Raw genomic sequence first — 14,957 nt, 5'->3', positions numbered from 1 at the left:
CTCAGGTCAAACGTGAACAGTTCAGGCAACCTCCCCCTGCACTCCCCTCCCCAACCGCAAGCCACGGAACCCCACCTCACTGGCCGAGAATGGCCGAGGTCTCAAAGCCAGCTCCCAGCTGAGGCGGTGAGGAGCGCAGCCCACCAGGATGCCCCATGCCACAAAGCGACATGGTGCACAGGGCACCCCACTCCACCCCGCCCTATGTGAGAGGGAGGCTGAAGTCTGGGGTGGGGCTGTCTTGGTGGCCGCTACAATTTTTGCCCCCTTTCTAAGCACCCTGGGGACCTGGCCCTGGGACATGTCCCCAGCTGCCTCCAGCTGCCAAGTCCGTGGAGAAGTGAGGCCGAGCTTGCGTGTCTCAGGCAGGCGGGGGGCTCCGGGAGGGAGTGCCGTCCGTGGGTCAGCAGAGGGCATAGCCAACCGAGATGCCCATGGTCCTGGGATGTCCTGGGGCCAGGACACCAGATCTGAGCCAAGGACTCCTGTGCCCACCCTGGTGCAATCTGGTCTGTTAATGTATCAAACCCTGGGCACGTGGGGCTGCAGGAGTGGGCCTGAGTGGGCGCCGGCGGCAGTGGGGGCCCGTCCTGCTCTCCCCGGGATGGCATGGGGCAGGGGCTGGCACGGGGACCCTGCGGTGTGGCTTCTGTCCAACTAAGTCAGGCCCCCACGTGGGGCCCCTCTGCTGGGTCCTGCTCTTGTCCAGTAAGTGGTGGATCCCTGCCCCTTCCCGATCGAGTCTCAACCATAAAAAGGGACACTGATGTGACCAGTCCCGGGCGGGGGGGTGGGGGGTGGGGGTGGGGGACAGGTGAGAGCCGGTGGCCCCAGCACTGTGAGCTGGCACCGGGATCAGCACTGTGGGGCTCAGAATGTGAACCCCCAGGCCCCCTTCCCACTCCCTGCTCTCTCCTCCTGCCCAGCCAGGTCCCAGGGGATTCTCTCTTCAATCCTAGGAAGAAGCTATCTGACTTCATTAAGAAATTTTAGCACACTGAATCTTCACCAGCTGTCAAATTAGGGTGAGGGCAGGGAGACAGGGTGAGGGCAGGGAGACAGGGTGAGGGCAGGGAGATAGGCCAAGTCTTTGGAACGGGAGGGGCTTGGGCGGCCGGGGAGGCCGCTGTGTTTCTGGGGGCTGCCGTCTCTGCCTGCACTGCCCGCATGCCCCCGGCCCCGCACCCGCGTCTCGCCGCGCGTCCATCTCTGCTCCGCGGCCTCTGGCCCGACACGTCCTCCTGTCCCGCTGGACGGAGCATCCTCGCCACCCCCACCGTCCCCGCGGCCCCGCCGGGGCGTCCGGAGCAGGCGGACTCGCGGTGGGACCACCCGGCCGGCGCGGACGACAGCCCAGCTCGACAGGCGGTGGGGGGCTTCCCCCCGCACCACCCCATAATCGCTGCCCGCGGCGCTATTCAAGTTGGTCGTGGGCGTGCGCGCCCAGCTTTGGAGCAGGCAGCCCAGCCGCGCCCGCACAGAGGGGGCGTCGTCACCTCCCCCGCCACCCGCGAGACAGGCAGACAGACAGACAGACACGCACTCACGCTCCCCCCACCGCGCCCCCTCCTGCAGCGCGCGGGGCAGAGGCGGGCGCACTCGGCGCCAGTCCGGCCGCCGCCCGGCCCCGCGGTAATGGGGGGGACCCCGCGCGGCGGCCCAGGCTCGGGGGGCTCGGCCCCTGGGGGCCCGCGAGGGGAAAGCCGGTCCCGGCTCCTACCTCGCTGGCGCGGCAGCGGCCGGGCCCTGGCCGCGGGTCCCTCGCCGGCTCCGCGAGGGCTCTGGGAGCCCGCCCCGTCCGTCAGTCCGTCCGCAGGAACGGCGCCAGCGACCGCGGCCGCAGCTCCGACTCGGGAGGGCGGGGCCGGCGGGGCGGGGCGGGGCGGGGCCTCTGTCCTCGGCCGCTGCGATCTGGGGGCGCCCTGCGCTCGCGGGTTCCACCCGGGAGGTGCGCGCGTGGAGGGGACGCAGCTCCGTGGGCCTTGCAGGTGGAGAGTCGGGGGCTGGGGTGGGGAGCAGAGGGATCCGGGGGCCGCCAGAGCTTGGCCAGGACCCGCCCCCCCGGCGCCCTCCCCCACCCGGACTCGAATCAGGCTTACCCTCAGCTTCCAGCTGCTGCGACAGCTGTGTGCCCAGCCCCATCGGCGTCACCATCCGAAGACAGCTCCGTCACCAGCTGGTGCGGCGACTGCTTCCCGTGCCCTGGGCGCTGCTGAGAGCGCCCTGCTGAGAGCGCCGCGGGCAGCGATTATGGGGTGGTGCGGGGGGAAGCCCCCCACTCCCTGTGGATTTCATCTGCTCTGTGAAATCCTCCCGCCCAACAACCCCATTGTGCGGATGGGAAAACTGAGGCCAGAGCCCTGAAGTGACGTGCCTGGGGCCGCGCAGCGCAGCTCAGACCGCCTGGCTCCCGGATGCGTGCCCTTAAGCACATCGCTTGCCCCTCGGAAGCACAGGATGGAAATATATGTGCCGTGAATGATGCGCTGCGCTCAGATGCTTCAGTCGTCTCCGACTCTTTGCCACCGCATGCATGGACTGCAGCCCGCCAGGCTCCTCTGTCCATGGTCTTCTCCAGGCAGGAACACTGGAGAGGGTTGCCATGCCCTCCTCCAGGGGACCTTCCCGGCCCAGGGATGGAACTCTCCTGCCTTATGTCTCCTGCACTGCCAGGCGGGTTCTTTACCACTAGTGCCACCATAACAACCGATATTTTTTTATTTCTTCTTTCTTCAGTTTATATATCTCCTTTATTCTCTGGGTCCCTGAGCTTCGCAGGACGTTGTCATATATGAAAGGAGTCATGAGGCGCTGGAACGACCGAAGGCATGTGGAGAGGCCACGCCAGGTGTCCACAGGATCTTAGGCCTGGAAACTACCCAGCTTTTTGTCTTCTCCCACCTTCCCCAGGAGAGTGTTCCTCTCCATGCCCAGGGTCCCCTGGAGAGGCCAGCCCACTGAAGGTCCCCACACCTCCCATCTAGTTGGAGTCCAGCCTCTCTCGACCTCCCAGCTCCCACCAGCCCCAAACTCTTAGCTGGAAGCATTAGATGGAAGTTGGGCTTCAGCCTGATTCTGCCCCTGCCTAGCTGTGTGCCTTGGACAAGCTACTCGACGTCCCTGAGCCTCCCTTTCCTCCCCTGTACCAGGGCCGATCTCGTGGGCGTGTGCACTCATCCAGAACATGCTCTTGGCTCAGTTGGTTTAAAGATCTGTTTTTGTCTGTTTTGGCCATCTTAAATTGTTTAATCATTTTGAACAAGGAACCCCATTTTAATTTTGCCCTTGAGCCCACAAACTACGTAGCTGGTGCTGGTGACAACCCCCCGTACTGGATTACTGCAACACTTCACTGGGGTGACGTTTGACAAACATCTAACACCCAGCTCATGACAGAAGTTAGCTCCCTTTCTCTGATCTGGTCTTGAAGAGAAGGTCACCGGGTGGACAAAAAGGCTGGGCAGGCAGTTTCATGGGGAGGGGCCAGCTGGGCGAGGGTACGAGAACACCAGTTATGTTCAGGGAAAGGCAGAGGTCTGGGCGGTGGAGAGCAGAGGGCACAAAACGGAGGACCCCCCAGGCCAGGGCGACAAGTCTTCTGGCTCCTCGAGCAGCTGTGCGCAGACGCCCCAGGCAGGGAAGGTGGGTGGCTCTCTGCTCCACAGCCTCGCTGGCAGTCGGCCGGGAACTGGCTGAGCTAATGAGGCAGGCGCTGGATGCCGTGGGCGGGAGCCCCGCTCCAAGCTGCCACAGCAGCCTGCTGACAAGCTCGCTGTCGACATGATGGGGAAATTCTGCAGGTGTGAAGCCCAGCAGTGTGCCTGGGGACCTGGGACTCCAGGCCTGATGAATAATGGAGCAGTCCCTCTTCCCAGGGCTTCTTTCTTGCCTTTCAATAATTCATGCGTTCCCAGGGTTCAGGCGTTTCATAAAGCCTCAGCCTTTTCTGAATCCTGGGCCCATCTGATGGCTTCATGCCTCAGGTCTTAATTAGAGACAGACGCGCATGGCAGTGCCCTCAGCCACACGTGCCTTGTTCCTGACAAGGAAAACCTCCCATCACGTCCTGGAGGAGGAAGAGGCGCCTGGGGCCCGGGAGGCGGAGGTGGGCCCGGCTGCCCTGGGCGGTGGGGGTGGGAAAGCCCACACGAAGGCGCCCCCGGTGGCAAAGAGACTGCACACCGTGTGCTTGGCACCCCTCGAGCCAGGCCTGTTCAGGGGACCAATTCGGGGACGACATCTGAGCAGAGGTGACGCGTGTCTCTCCCAGATGGGGACTGTAGCAGCCGTGAGTGCGCCGTCCAAGTTCGCGGCCTTTGGGACTGGGGAGCGCTGCTGTCGCTCTGACGCTCCAAGTGGTGTCTCAGAGCAGAGCTTCCCGCTGACCTCTGATGGGCGCACGGCCTGGGGAGGAGAGAAAAGCTTTCCTGTGAAGCCGTTGGGCTGGGAGGGTCGCTGCATTGGCAGCACACTGTGGTCGGACCGATTAGTCTCCCCCGCCCACCCGCCGTTTCTCGTACTTTCTAGTGCCTGCTGATCACGCCCTTAGGAGCACATGGGCTACACAGCCTGTGCAGGAAGGAGACGGGCTGGGGACCCCGAGCTCCCAGTCCACGTGGTTGCCAGTGGGGATGAGGGGTGAGGGGAACAGATAGAGGAAGGTGTCAGGATGTCAGGGTGGATGGGATCGGAGTCTCCCAGCAGATGCAGGTCAAGTTTGAGATGAGCATGACCTCAGGGCCCGGGGGGTTTTCAGTGTGTGTGTATGTGCGTGCATCCGTGTGTGTGCCTGGGTCAGAGGGAGGGAAGAGGGCCTGGGAGGGCTGGGGCGGGGGTGGGTGGCAGTAGGCGGGGGCCGGGGGCCTGAGCTCAGGTGGAGCCGCTCTGCGGGGCTGGCGGGCAGCAGCAGCCCGGCGCCTGTCCTCGTGGCACTCGCCTTTGTGTGTCGCTGCCCTTGGCTCTCAAGCAACCCTCCAGGTGAGGAGGTGAGTCCCTTCCGTTCCACATGAGGAAGCAGAGGCCTCAAGAAGCCTTTGCCCCAGAAGTAAGGACATGAGGGCGCTCGAAGAGGCTGGCACGTTCCGGCTCGCGGGCGTCGCTTCCTCGGGTAGACGCGGCTGCTCGAGGGGCCCTGGGCCACCCCGCCTCAGGCACCCGGACTGCATGCCCCTCCTTGCCGATCACCCCCACAGTTCCGTCCAAGCTGTTTCCCAGCCCTGCCCTCCTGCAGCCCACTGAGGGACTGGCAGGTCTCCCACAGGGGCCTACAAAGCCCTGAGCCCATGCTCACCCAGGACTGCTCTGGCTCCCCCCGGAGCGGGGCCTGGCCAGGAGCGGCCACACGGCCGCGCGTGTCCTTGCTGGGTGACCGAGCAGCCGCTCGTATCCCCCACCGGCTGCTCTCCAAGCCGCCCTCCCCGCCCCCAAGCCCAGCTGTCCAGCCTCTGCTCCTGTATCTGTCCCCTTGGCAACTAGATTCTGGCTCATAAACCAGTTCCAAGGGCAGGGGACCCCATCTACCAAATGAAGATTCTTCTCCATCACAAAAGCCGAGAAAGTGGCCGAGTGCTCGACAAAACAGCGTTGAAAGGCGGGCCTGGTTGGGCTGAGAGCTGCGGAGCAGGGTAGGCAGGGGCAGGGACCTCGGCAGGAAGGGTCTGCAGGTGCCCGGGAGGAGGGCCCGCGCGGGCACAGCTCCCTGTGGGCTCGGGAAGCACGCTGGAGGCAGAACAGCGTGGCGAAGGTGGTGATTGCAGCCCGACCCGAGGCTCCCCTGCTCCCTGCTGGTCCAGGAGACCTTCTGCCTGGTGACTCCTGGGCTCAGGATGCAGGGAGGGTGAAGGGAACAGGTCCAGAGAGAAACCTGGGCGCAGACCCCCGAGGAAGGGACGCGTGTTTCTCGCCAAATCCACAGACGCTGGCTGCATGGACCACCCTCTCACCGGGCGCTGGCTCGGGGTCCTGCTCAGGCTGCTGTAGGCGGGACACTAACGTGCGAGGAAGCCCTGGGCCTCCCAGCGGTCAGTCCTCACACCTCCTCCCTGCCTCTAACCCTGGCCAGCACCAAGTGCCCTCTGTGTCTGTGGAGCCGCCCGTCTGGATGCTTCATACAAACGGAGCCTCACAATACACAGCCCTCGTGTCTGGCTTCTTACACTCAGCGTACGTTCTGGAGCCCCATCCACGTGGCAGCTGCGTCGGCACTCAGCCCTTTCGCTTCTAACATTCTATTGTGTCACGATTTGTTTATCTTCTTACTGGCTAATGGGTATCACCTCTTGGCTGTTGAGAATGGTGTGATTGTGAACACATGTGTACATGTATTTGGACACCTGTTTTCAATTCGGTTGGTACATACATCAGAGCAGAATTGCTAGATCACAGGATAATTCTATGTTTAACTGTTTGAGGAACCGACAGAATTTTCTACAGAGGCAAACTGTTTGTATTCCCATCAGTAATGGATGAAGTTTCCAATTTCTTCACATCCTTCCTAATAACTGTTATTTTCCTTTTTAAAATGATGATGGTGAGTTTGCCATAGCCCTCCTTGTGGGTGAGAACCGTGACACTGATTTGCAGGACAAGGCGTCTAGGACACGGGTAGCGAAGGAGGGGGGAGCTGGGAGCAGGCAGCGCTGGGCCCAGGGGCCTGTGAGCTGTGGAGCTAGTCCAGCGGCTCTGGCCGGCCTTCCAGAGCAAGCAAACGTTCTGTGGGAGTCGCCAGGGCTTGGTTCTAGGGCTCCCTCTGGGCAGGACAAATTCTCAAGACATGAGCCTGCTTCAGGTTGCCTGGAAGCCTCCAGCTCCTGAGACCTTGCTTCCGAGTGACAGATGACTCGGCCGTCACTAGGGAAGACCGCAGACGCTGCTCACACTGGGGGGAGGAAAGACCGCCTTCCCTCAGTTCTTACCGTCTACCAGAAAATGTCTGACATTTCCCAGCAGGTCTGATGTCCATTCATGGGAGAAAGCTTAGCTCAGGCTGTTTCCTGCCCCTTTTCAAGACAAAGATAATGATGGATGGCCCACTGGGGTGGAAGGCCAAGGCTGCTCGAAGCAGGGGGGTGCCCAGCTCTGGGGCCCGCCACTCCACAAGCGGTTCCTCCACCCACCTGGGACTCACTGATCCCAGCACGTGCGCACCAGGGTGGGAGGGGCCTGAGAGTCCATGTCATCTGTCAGCCACGAGGTGACTTGGGTAAATTTCTTGATCCCTTAAGTTCTGGTTTCACGTTTCTTGTGGCTCAGCTGGTAAAGAATCCGCCTGCAATGCAGGGGACCCTGGTTCAATTCCTGGGTTGGGAAGATTCCCTGGAGAAGGGATAGGCTACCCACTCCAGTATTCTGGCCTGGAGAATTCCATGGACTGTGTAACCCACGGGGTTGCCAACAGCCAGAGATGACTGAGTGACTTTCACTCTCATCATTTGGAACAGGCACATAAAGCCCGCAACACCCAAGTTGAGGGTTTGTGGAGAGAATGAAGAAACGGTTTCTTCGAAGCATTCAGCAGTGCAGGGTCTGGTGAGAAGTAGCAGCTTTTTACGTTTGTCACGTGCCCACGTGTCCTCTCTGGGGAGGGCAGCGCTCCCTGACTGGTCATCTACCAGCCTGCCGGGCACGTTCCGGTAAGCTGGAGGGGCAGGGAGGGGCGGGAGGCCCACGCTGGGGCACCTGGTGCCAGGCAGCGGGCCGGCCAGGACCGGGACACACCCAGATGGCTCTGCAGAGGGGGGTCCTGCTTGGGGGGTCCCCTCATGGGAGGCGACAGCCCCGGAGGCCCTGCAGAGGCGGGGACAGGGTGGCTCCGGGGCTCACAGCGGAGCGTCCTGAGACACACCGTGGAGGGAGCGCCCCCCCTCCCTCCTCTCTGAGGCCACCACCTGCCCCCTGCGCCCAGCACTACTCGAGGCTACTCTTTTCACCATCCCCAGGCCGCTGGCCGATGTCCGGAAACACCTGTGGCTGCCCACGGGGGTGAAGGGCTCCCGCGTCCAGAGGACAGAGGTGAGGGCCGCCGCCTGACACTGGGATGGCCGGGACGGTCCCCTCAGCAGAGACTAGCGAATTCCCAAATGTCACAGTGAGACGCCTGTCGGGTTGAGGAATGTCAGGCGGAGAACCCTTGAAACAAAGAGAGCAGATCCGCGTGCGGGTCCTGAGGGATGCGGGGCCTGAGGGATGCGGGGCAGGCGGCAGCTCTCGGAAGCGCCGGCTGCTGAGGGCGGTCCTGATTTCCGCCCGCGGCCGGGAGAAGGGGGAGGGCTGTCTTACCGCCATACCGGTCAGTTACGCAGCCTCTGCCGTCAGGAACCACGTCGCTCTCTGCGGAGGAAAAGCCCTGCGCGGGGGACTGGGTTCTGCTCCTTCTGAGTCCTGGCAGAGTCCTGGCCAAACCTGGCGAGGGGTTGGGGTGAAGGTCCTGGGGAGGGGTCAGGGTCAGGGGTCAGCATCCTAGGGAGGGGTCAGGGTCAGGGTCAGGGGTCAGGATCCTGGGGAGGGGTGGAAGCTTCACGGAGACACAAAATCACTCAGGGCTTTGGGGACCAAAAGATCGCCCCACCTTCCAAATGATTTCTCTGTGTTTTCAGCCGAATAAAATCCCCCAGCATCTCCTCTCTGGCCTTTAATCCCTCCTCCAGAGTCAGCTCACTGTGATTCGCGCGGTTTCGCTATAAATCGCTCTTGCTGCAGCAGTGTGTCTTGCCGGGGGGCCCCGGATAAGGAATTCCGGAAAGACCATGCAGCAAGACGCTCGTTCAGACTGAAACGCCCCCAGGACCTCTCTGATGCCAGGCTGGTCTCTCCCCACAGCCCTTCGGGGCATCCGCAGGGCTCGGAGGGTCACCGGAGGCGGCTCTCAGCACGTGTCCTCGCCCAGAACCCACAGTGTCCGGGCCACGAGGCCGCTGGGGTTCCTGAGCTTGGTTCACACCATGAGGACCCATCCCCCAGGGCTCTAGAGGACCCACGCCTCCCCAGGTCAGCCCCAGATTGCATTCTGCCAGCAGAGTGGGGCACAGGACGGTGACCAGGTAGGCCACGGCCGTTGGGGGTTTTCCCGACAAGCTTCGACGTAGCCGCAGCAGTTACAGCAGCTGCCCCGCCCCCCGGGGACCACCCTGCGCTGCCCCCGCCGACAGGCGGCTTCTCTCCTCGGGCACAGGGGACTGGACTGCCTGGAGCCTGACCCCCAGCAGCCTGCCCATGGGCTTGACCAGCGATGGGGCTGACCCAGGGGGTCCCAGGTCAGGGGCTTCCCGGCCTGGCCCGCTGGAAGGAGCCAGGAGGAGGCGGGGTCGGCTGAGATGCTGAGAAAACAGGCAAAGCAGGCGAGGCAGAAATGCATTCAGAGGGCCGCAGGCTGTGTGCTTCTGGTTATGTAACTCTCTGGGAAGGACAGCGCCCCGGTGGGGAGGCTCAGCCATTGCCGGGGGCTGGAGCGGGGGCGCCGCGTTTCCAGACGGAGCTGCCCTGGTCGTGAATACAGTGGTGGTCCCGGGGATCTGTGCCCACGACCGAATTCATAGAAACGCATGGCACGGAAGACCTGCTGGGAGCGGGACCAGCCCGCGGTTGGCCAGCAGCTCCTTTCCTCGGCTGATGTCCTCGCTTGGATCGTGTGCCGTCGCCGTGGGGAAATCGGGGTGGTGGGTAGGTGGGAACTCTGCATTATTTTTGCAAATTCTTCTGAGTCTTAAATGATTTCAAAATAAAAGATTTTAGAAAGAAAGAGAGAGCTGAGATGCTGATATGAGTGAAAGAAGACGTCTGCCTCCCCAAAGCGCCGCAGATCCAGAGATTTCCAGGCCTGGGTGGGCCCATCTATGTTGACTGCAGGCCAAGAAGCCGAGCAGGGCAAACTCCTGGTGCATAAGGCTTGGTGTACATTTTTTATTATTTCCTTAGGAAAAAGTCCCCCACTGCAGAACTGCTGTGTGTAAGCGCATTTTTAAGACTCTTGTTACTTGTGCCAAATTTCCCTCTAGAAGGATTGCACCAATTTATACTCCCACCCACAGCGCAGGGGAGGGCTGGCTTTCCCAGCGCTTGCCAAAATTGGGTTTTAATCTTTAAAGAAGGCTTAATTTTTGCCAAGGTAATACATAGAACTTGAAGTCTTGTTGTTATTTTTTTTCCTCCAGGAATTCTAAATTCGTGAACTGACTTGGACCACACCATTGGCTACTCACCTGGAGACTTGAGTTTATTTATCTTTTATTTAGTTATCTGTCTGCTTCATGAAGTTGCATGTCAATGTTAGGCCCCTGAAGGGTCACTAAAGAAAGGCTATGTGAAGTTTGCTCCTGCATTTATCGTTTCATAAAACCTCAAACACACGAAGGACATCACTTCTTCCATTGCTCAAGCTCTCTTCTGTATAATGAAACCACTCCCAAGGATTTCTTTCAGGATTCAGTGCTAGGAAAGGCTCTCATTCCTGGAGGAGCGCATAAGCTTCCTCTTTTCCAGGTTGGGAGAGCCCTGTAACGGAGCATCGATCCCAATTGTTTTGGCTGCTGGAAATGCGAAGCCATTGTGAGGATCAGCTACAGCAACTGTATTAACTCTGGTGGGAAATGTCGTTCTGTTTCTCTTGCCTTCGGTCCTGACCTTTTTGTTTTTGTTATTTACTTGATGTGTTTCACATGTAAGCTGCTTCAAATCCTGTGGACCAAGGCAAAGGCCGAGACTTCTCTTGACTATGAGCTCTGCTATTCACAGAGAGCCCTGACCTAGCGCCCGACAGTCCTCACGGAGACATTCGTTGGATGAATAAAGGACCGAACTTGACAGCAGACTAACAACAGAGCTGACGTTGGTTGAAAAGAAATGCGAGTTACTAGTTGATCGAAGAGCAAGAAAATGTTACCAAGAAACGCAGAGCTTCAAGAAGCCAAACCAGAAGGAAAAAATACCAAGAGTCTCAAAAATGTTCAGTGTTTCTATTTCTGGGAACCCAACTGAGGAAATGATCCAAAGTGCCTTCAAAATTTTAGGAACAAAGATGTTCATCACTGAGTTGTTAAAAACAATTAAAAAACTAGAAATAACCTAAAGTCCAGTAATAGGGGAGTCAGTAAGAGAACTAAGGTGGTAGCCATTTAACGTGCTCAATACAAAGAGTCCTTGGGAACTGCTTGACCGTCCAGCGGTTAGGACTCCACATCCTCGCTGTGAACCCAGGTAGGATCCCTGGTCGGGAACTAAGATCCCACCAGCCCCGTGGTGCAGTCAGAAAAAGAGAAAGAATTCTTAGTGACCCGAAGGAAAATGTGTGCAGTAATGTTACATGGAGAAGCAGGATACAGGAGCGCACACTTGCCACGCCTCTCACAGTGTCAGACACACTCAGAGAAGGGAGAGAAGCTGCAGTGAGGCCAGCGATTGCCTCTAGGTCGTGTGTCGGTGCGCGAATTCTATTATTCTTCCTTGATTTTCCTGTATTCCCCAGATTTTCAACAACAAGCATGTATTTTACGGTAAAAACAGAAAAGAAAGAGTCACGAGGCGAGGCTGCCTCCCTGGAACGCCCTGGGACCCGAGCATGCTGCCGTCGAAGATGCAGCTCGAGCGGCCGCTCGCCTCTTCCGCTGACAGTGGTCAGGGCCCTGGAAGGCTCACCCACCTGGGCTGCGCCGTTTATAAAATGTGCCCACAGACTCCCAGGGGCCCTTAGGTCCTCTCCCCTTGAGTATGGGCTTACTTACTAGACTTAGTTACTCGCTGCTAAGAAATAGCAGAGGCTGGAAGTGACACTGTGTGTCGCCCAGGATAAATGGTCGAGGCACCGCTTCTTCCTTGCTCTGTCTTGAGTCACCTGCTTCTGGGTCAACGCTGCCAGTCTGTCGGACATTTGAGCAGCTCCGTGGAGACCCGAGCTGGGCTCCCCAGATGGCTCAGTGGTAGAGTCCGCCTGCCCGTGCAGGAGACACAGGTTTGATCCCTGGGTCGGGAAGATCCCCTGGAGGAGGAAGTGACAACCCACTCTGGTATTCTTGCTGGAAAACTCCACGGACAGAGGAGCCTGGTGGGCTCCAGTCCGTGGGGCCGCAAAGAGCACGACGCGGCCGAGCGACAGCACGTGGAGGCTCGGCGGGGGCAGCTGAGCCCGCGTCGGGAGGCAGGAGGGCGCGCCTTCTCCGAAGCAGACGCGCCCCCGGCCTGCTGGGCCCCGTGAGAGCCAGCGGCGAGCGGGGCTGCTGCGGAGCGTTCTGAGAGACAGGGCGCTGTTTTTCTCTCTCCACCCACACCCAGACAGCTCGAAAAGGAAAAGAAAGTCAGGTGAAGGTAGGAGAGAGCCTTCCAGAAATAGTTACAGAAGGGCCTCTGGTCTCAGAGGCATCGGTCAGCTGAGAAAAGGAAGCCTCCCCTTGGTGATAGGGTGGGCTTTGGCGGGAAGCCGTGAGGGGAGAGGCCCCCAGGAAGGTCCCATAACCCCAGCCGGGCTGTCTCTTTGGCCTCCTGAGCTTGCAAGGTCAGGAAGGTCAGAGACACGTCACTGCGCGGCTCAGGAAGTGTGTGACTGGAAGCAGTTAATTAAGCTGGGCCTCAGCTTCTGGTCCGTGAGACGGGAACCCCAGCTCCGTTCTGGGAGGCGTCCTGAGGACTGAAGGGGGCGGTCACAGGGCAACCCCTCCAGAGCAAGAGCTGGGTCAGAGTCAGTTCTTTCCCTCCTCCCTGTTTAATGGTTTCCGTGTGGCTTCGACCCCTCCCATCCAGCCTTTTCTCCATCAGACCACAGCCTCCCACCCCTTCCTCCAAGAAGTCCCCCTAGCATGGCTCACACCTGTGCTCTTCCAGTTGGCTCAGCTTGTCTGGTGTTGCTCCCCTGGGGATTGTTAGTTACCCCTTGGACTTTACTTTCCTCTTCTGTAAAATGGGCACAGCAAATAGGACCCACCTCAGGGAGTCACCGTGGGCTTTAAAAATGCACTCGAAGAAACCAGAATGGTGCCTGGCATGCTTTCGGTACTGTGTGTGCACGCGAGCTTGTGTGTGGGTTTATCATCTGCGCCGTACCCTTCCTTATCTTTTGCCATCTCCCCCGAGTCTGTCGAGCCCACACTAACTCTTCTGTTCTTTAGAACCATCTCGTACGCTCCCCGCTCCTGCCCAGAATGGCTCCTCCTGCAATGTTACGGATTGAATTAGCTTTTTATAAAAGCGTCTGGAGGAGATGGGTCCTGCCTTCTCAGAGCCGCAGCGCGGCTTGCACTCGCCCCTCAGGCCCAGCCCCGCCCTCCCGCGCCAGGGGCTGGTCGGCGTTAGCGGTTCAGCTGCAGCCCGATTTTACCCCAGAGCACACGACAGGCCAGAAGAGCCAACGCCAGGGCGTCAGTCGTTACTCAGGTGCCACCGGGCAGCCACTGCCCCCGGTGCTGGGCTGACGGCGAGACGGACAGCTGGGGTTCCCGCAGCAGAGGCTGGTGAAGGGCTCGGAGCCGACGCTGAACTCGTGCCTGTGTGCACACCGTGTCGCCGCCATCAGCCCGCAGACACCCCGGGAGCGTGGCCGTGACAGCGATGCTTCGGGTCCCAGCCGGCCGGGCTGCGGGCAGTCTTGGGCCCCGTTCCCTCACTCATTCCTCCACAGACAGGAGCCGCTGCCGCGTGCCAGGCACGCTTCTAGGTGCTGGGGTCCAGCAGGGAATGGGTGGACACGCTCGGTTTTCTGGGAGAGCTTGCATTCTGATGGGAAAGGGCACACACGTGCTCACACACATGCTCACACACACACACACACGAGTGAATGATCAAGTCAGCGCCGTCTGAGCCCACCTCCTACCTGTGGAGCCTGATGTCACAAGCAGGCTGGGTGAGGCTGCCGGGCAGTGGGGATGTTTGGTTTATTTAAGGGTCATGGGGAGCCGCTGGAGGGCTTTACACAGGGAAGGGACCTGCTCAGACAAGGTCACGCTGGCTTCTGGCAGAGGGCCGTGGGGGTGGCGAGGGCGGCCTCGGGGCCCCAGGCAGGGAGACCCGTGGACATGGGTCCCAGCGGCCGGCCTGAGGGCTTTCCCGGAGCAAGGATCTCAGCACTGGCAGCGCTGCTGTCTGGGCTGGGTCCTCCCTCACTGTGGGCGCCTGCGGGTTGCAGGATGTTGACAGTGTCTCTCGTCTTTGGCCCCTGCCTACCGGACGCCCATGCACTTGTCTCCAGACACGACGACCAGAACTGTCTCAAGACATTGCCCCAGGCCCGCTGGGGACAAAGTCACCACCGTGGGGAGTCGTGGCAGGCCCAGCGGGACCCGCCGACGAGCTGGACGCAGGCAGACAGGGCTGGACGCAGGCCTCAGGCGGCATGGAAACCTGCCCAAGACCAGGAGGGGCAGGAGCGGGGGGCAGGGACCACAGGCACCCCTCAAGCCAGACGACCTGCAGAGCTGACCAGGTGGCGAGTGCCGGCCCGCCAGAGGCTGACCTGTGTCAGGGAGGTCATAGGCTGTGGGCACCAGGTGTGAGGGGCAGAGGGACAGCTTCCAGGGCAGCGGAGCCTCCGTCTCGAGGTTAATGATGGTGAACCGAGCGGAGCCCTCCTGGTGCTCAGGCCTCCGCGTGGCGTCTGCGGGGCCAGACGACCTGGCCACATGCTCTGGCCTTGGGGTCGCCCCGTGGTCTCGCTGTGGGGTCGCCCCACGGTCTGGCCTTGGGGTCGCCCTGTGGTCTCGCTGTGGGGTCGCCCCACGGTCTGGCCTTGGGGTCGCCCCGCGGTCTGGCCTTGGGGTCGCCCCGCGGTCTGGCCTTGGGGTTGCCCTGTGCTCTGGCCTTGGGGTCGCCCTGTGGTCTGGCTTTGGGGTTGCCCTGTGGTCTCGCTGTGGGGTTGTCCTGCGGTCTGGCCTTGGGGTCGCCCTGTGGTCTCGCTGTGGGGTCACCCCGCAGTCTGGCTTTGGGGTCGCCCTATGCTCTGGCCTTGGGGTTGCCCCGCGGTCTGGCATTGGGGTCACCCC

This window comes from Budorcas taxicolor, chromosome 19, assembly GCF_023091745.1.
Source record: "Budorcas taxicolor isolate Tak-1 chromosome 19, Takin1.1, whole genome shotgun sequence".
NCBI classification, from domain to species: Eukaryota; Metazoa; Chordata; class Mammalia; order Artiodactyla; family Bovidae; genus Budorcas; species Budorcas taxicolor.
This window is presented reverse-complemented; position numbering follows the sequence as displayed.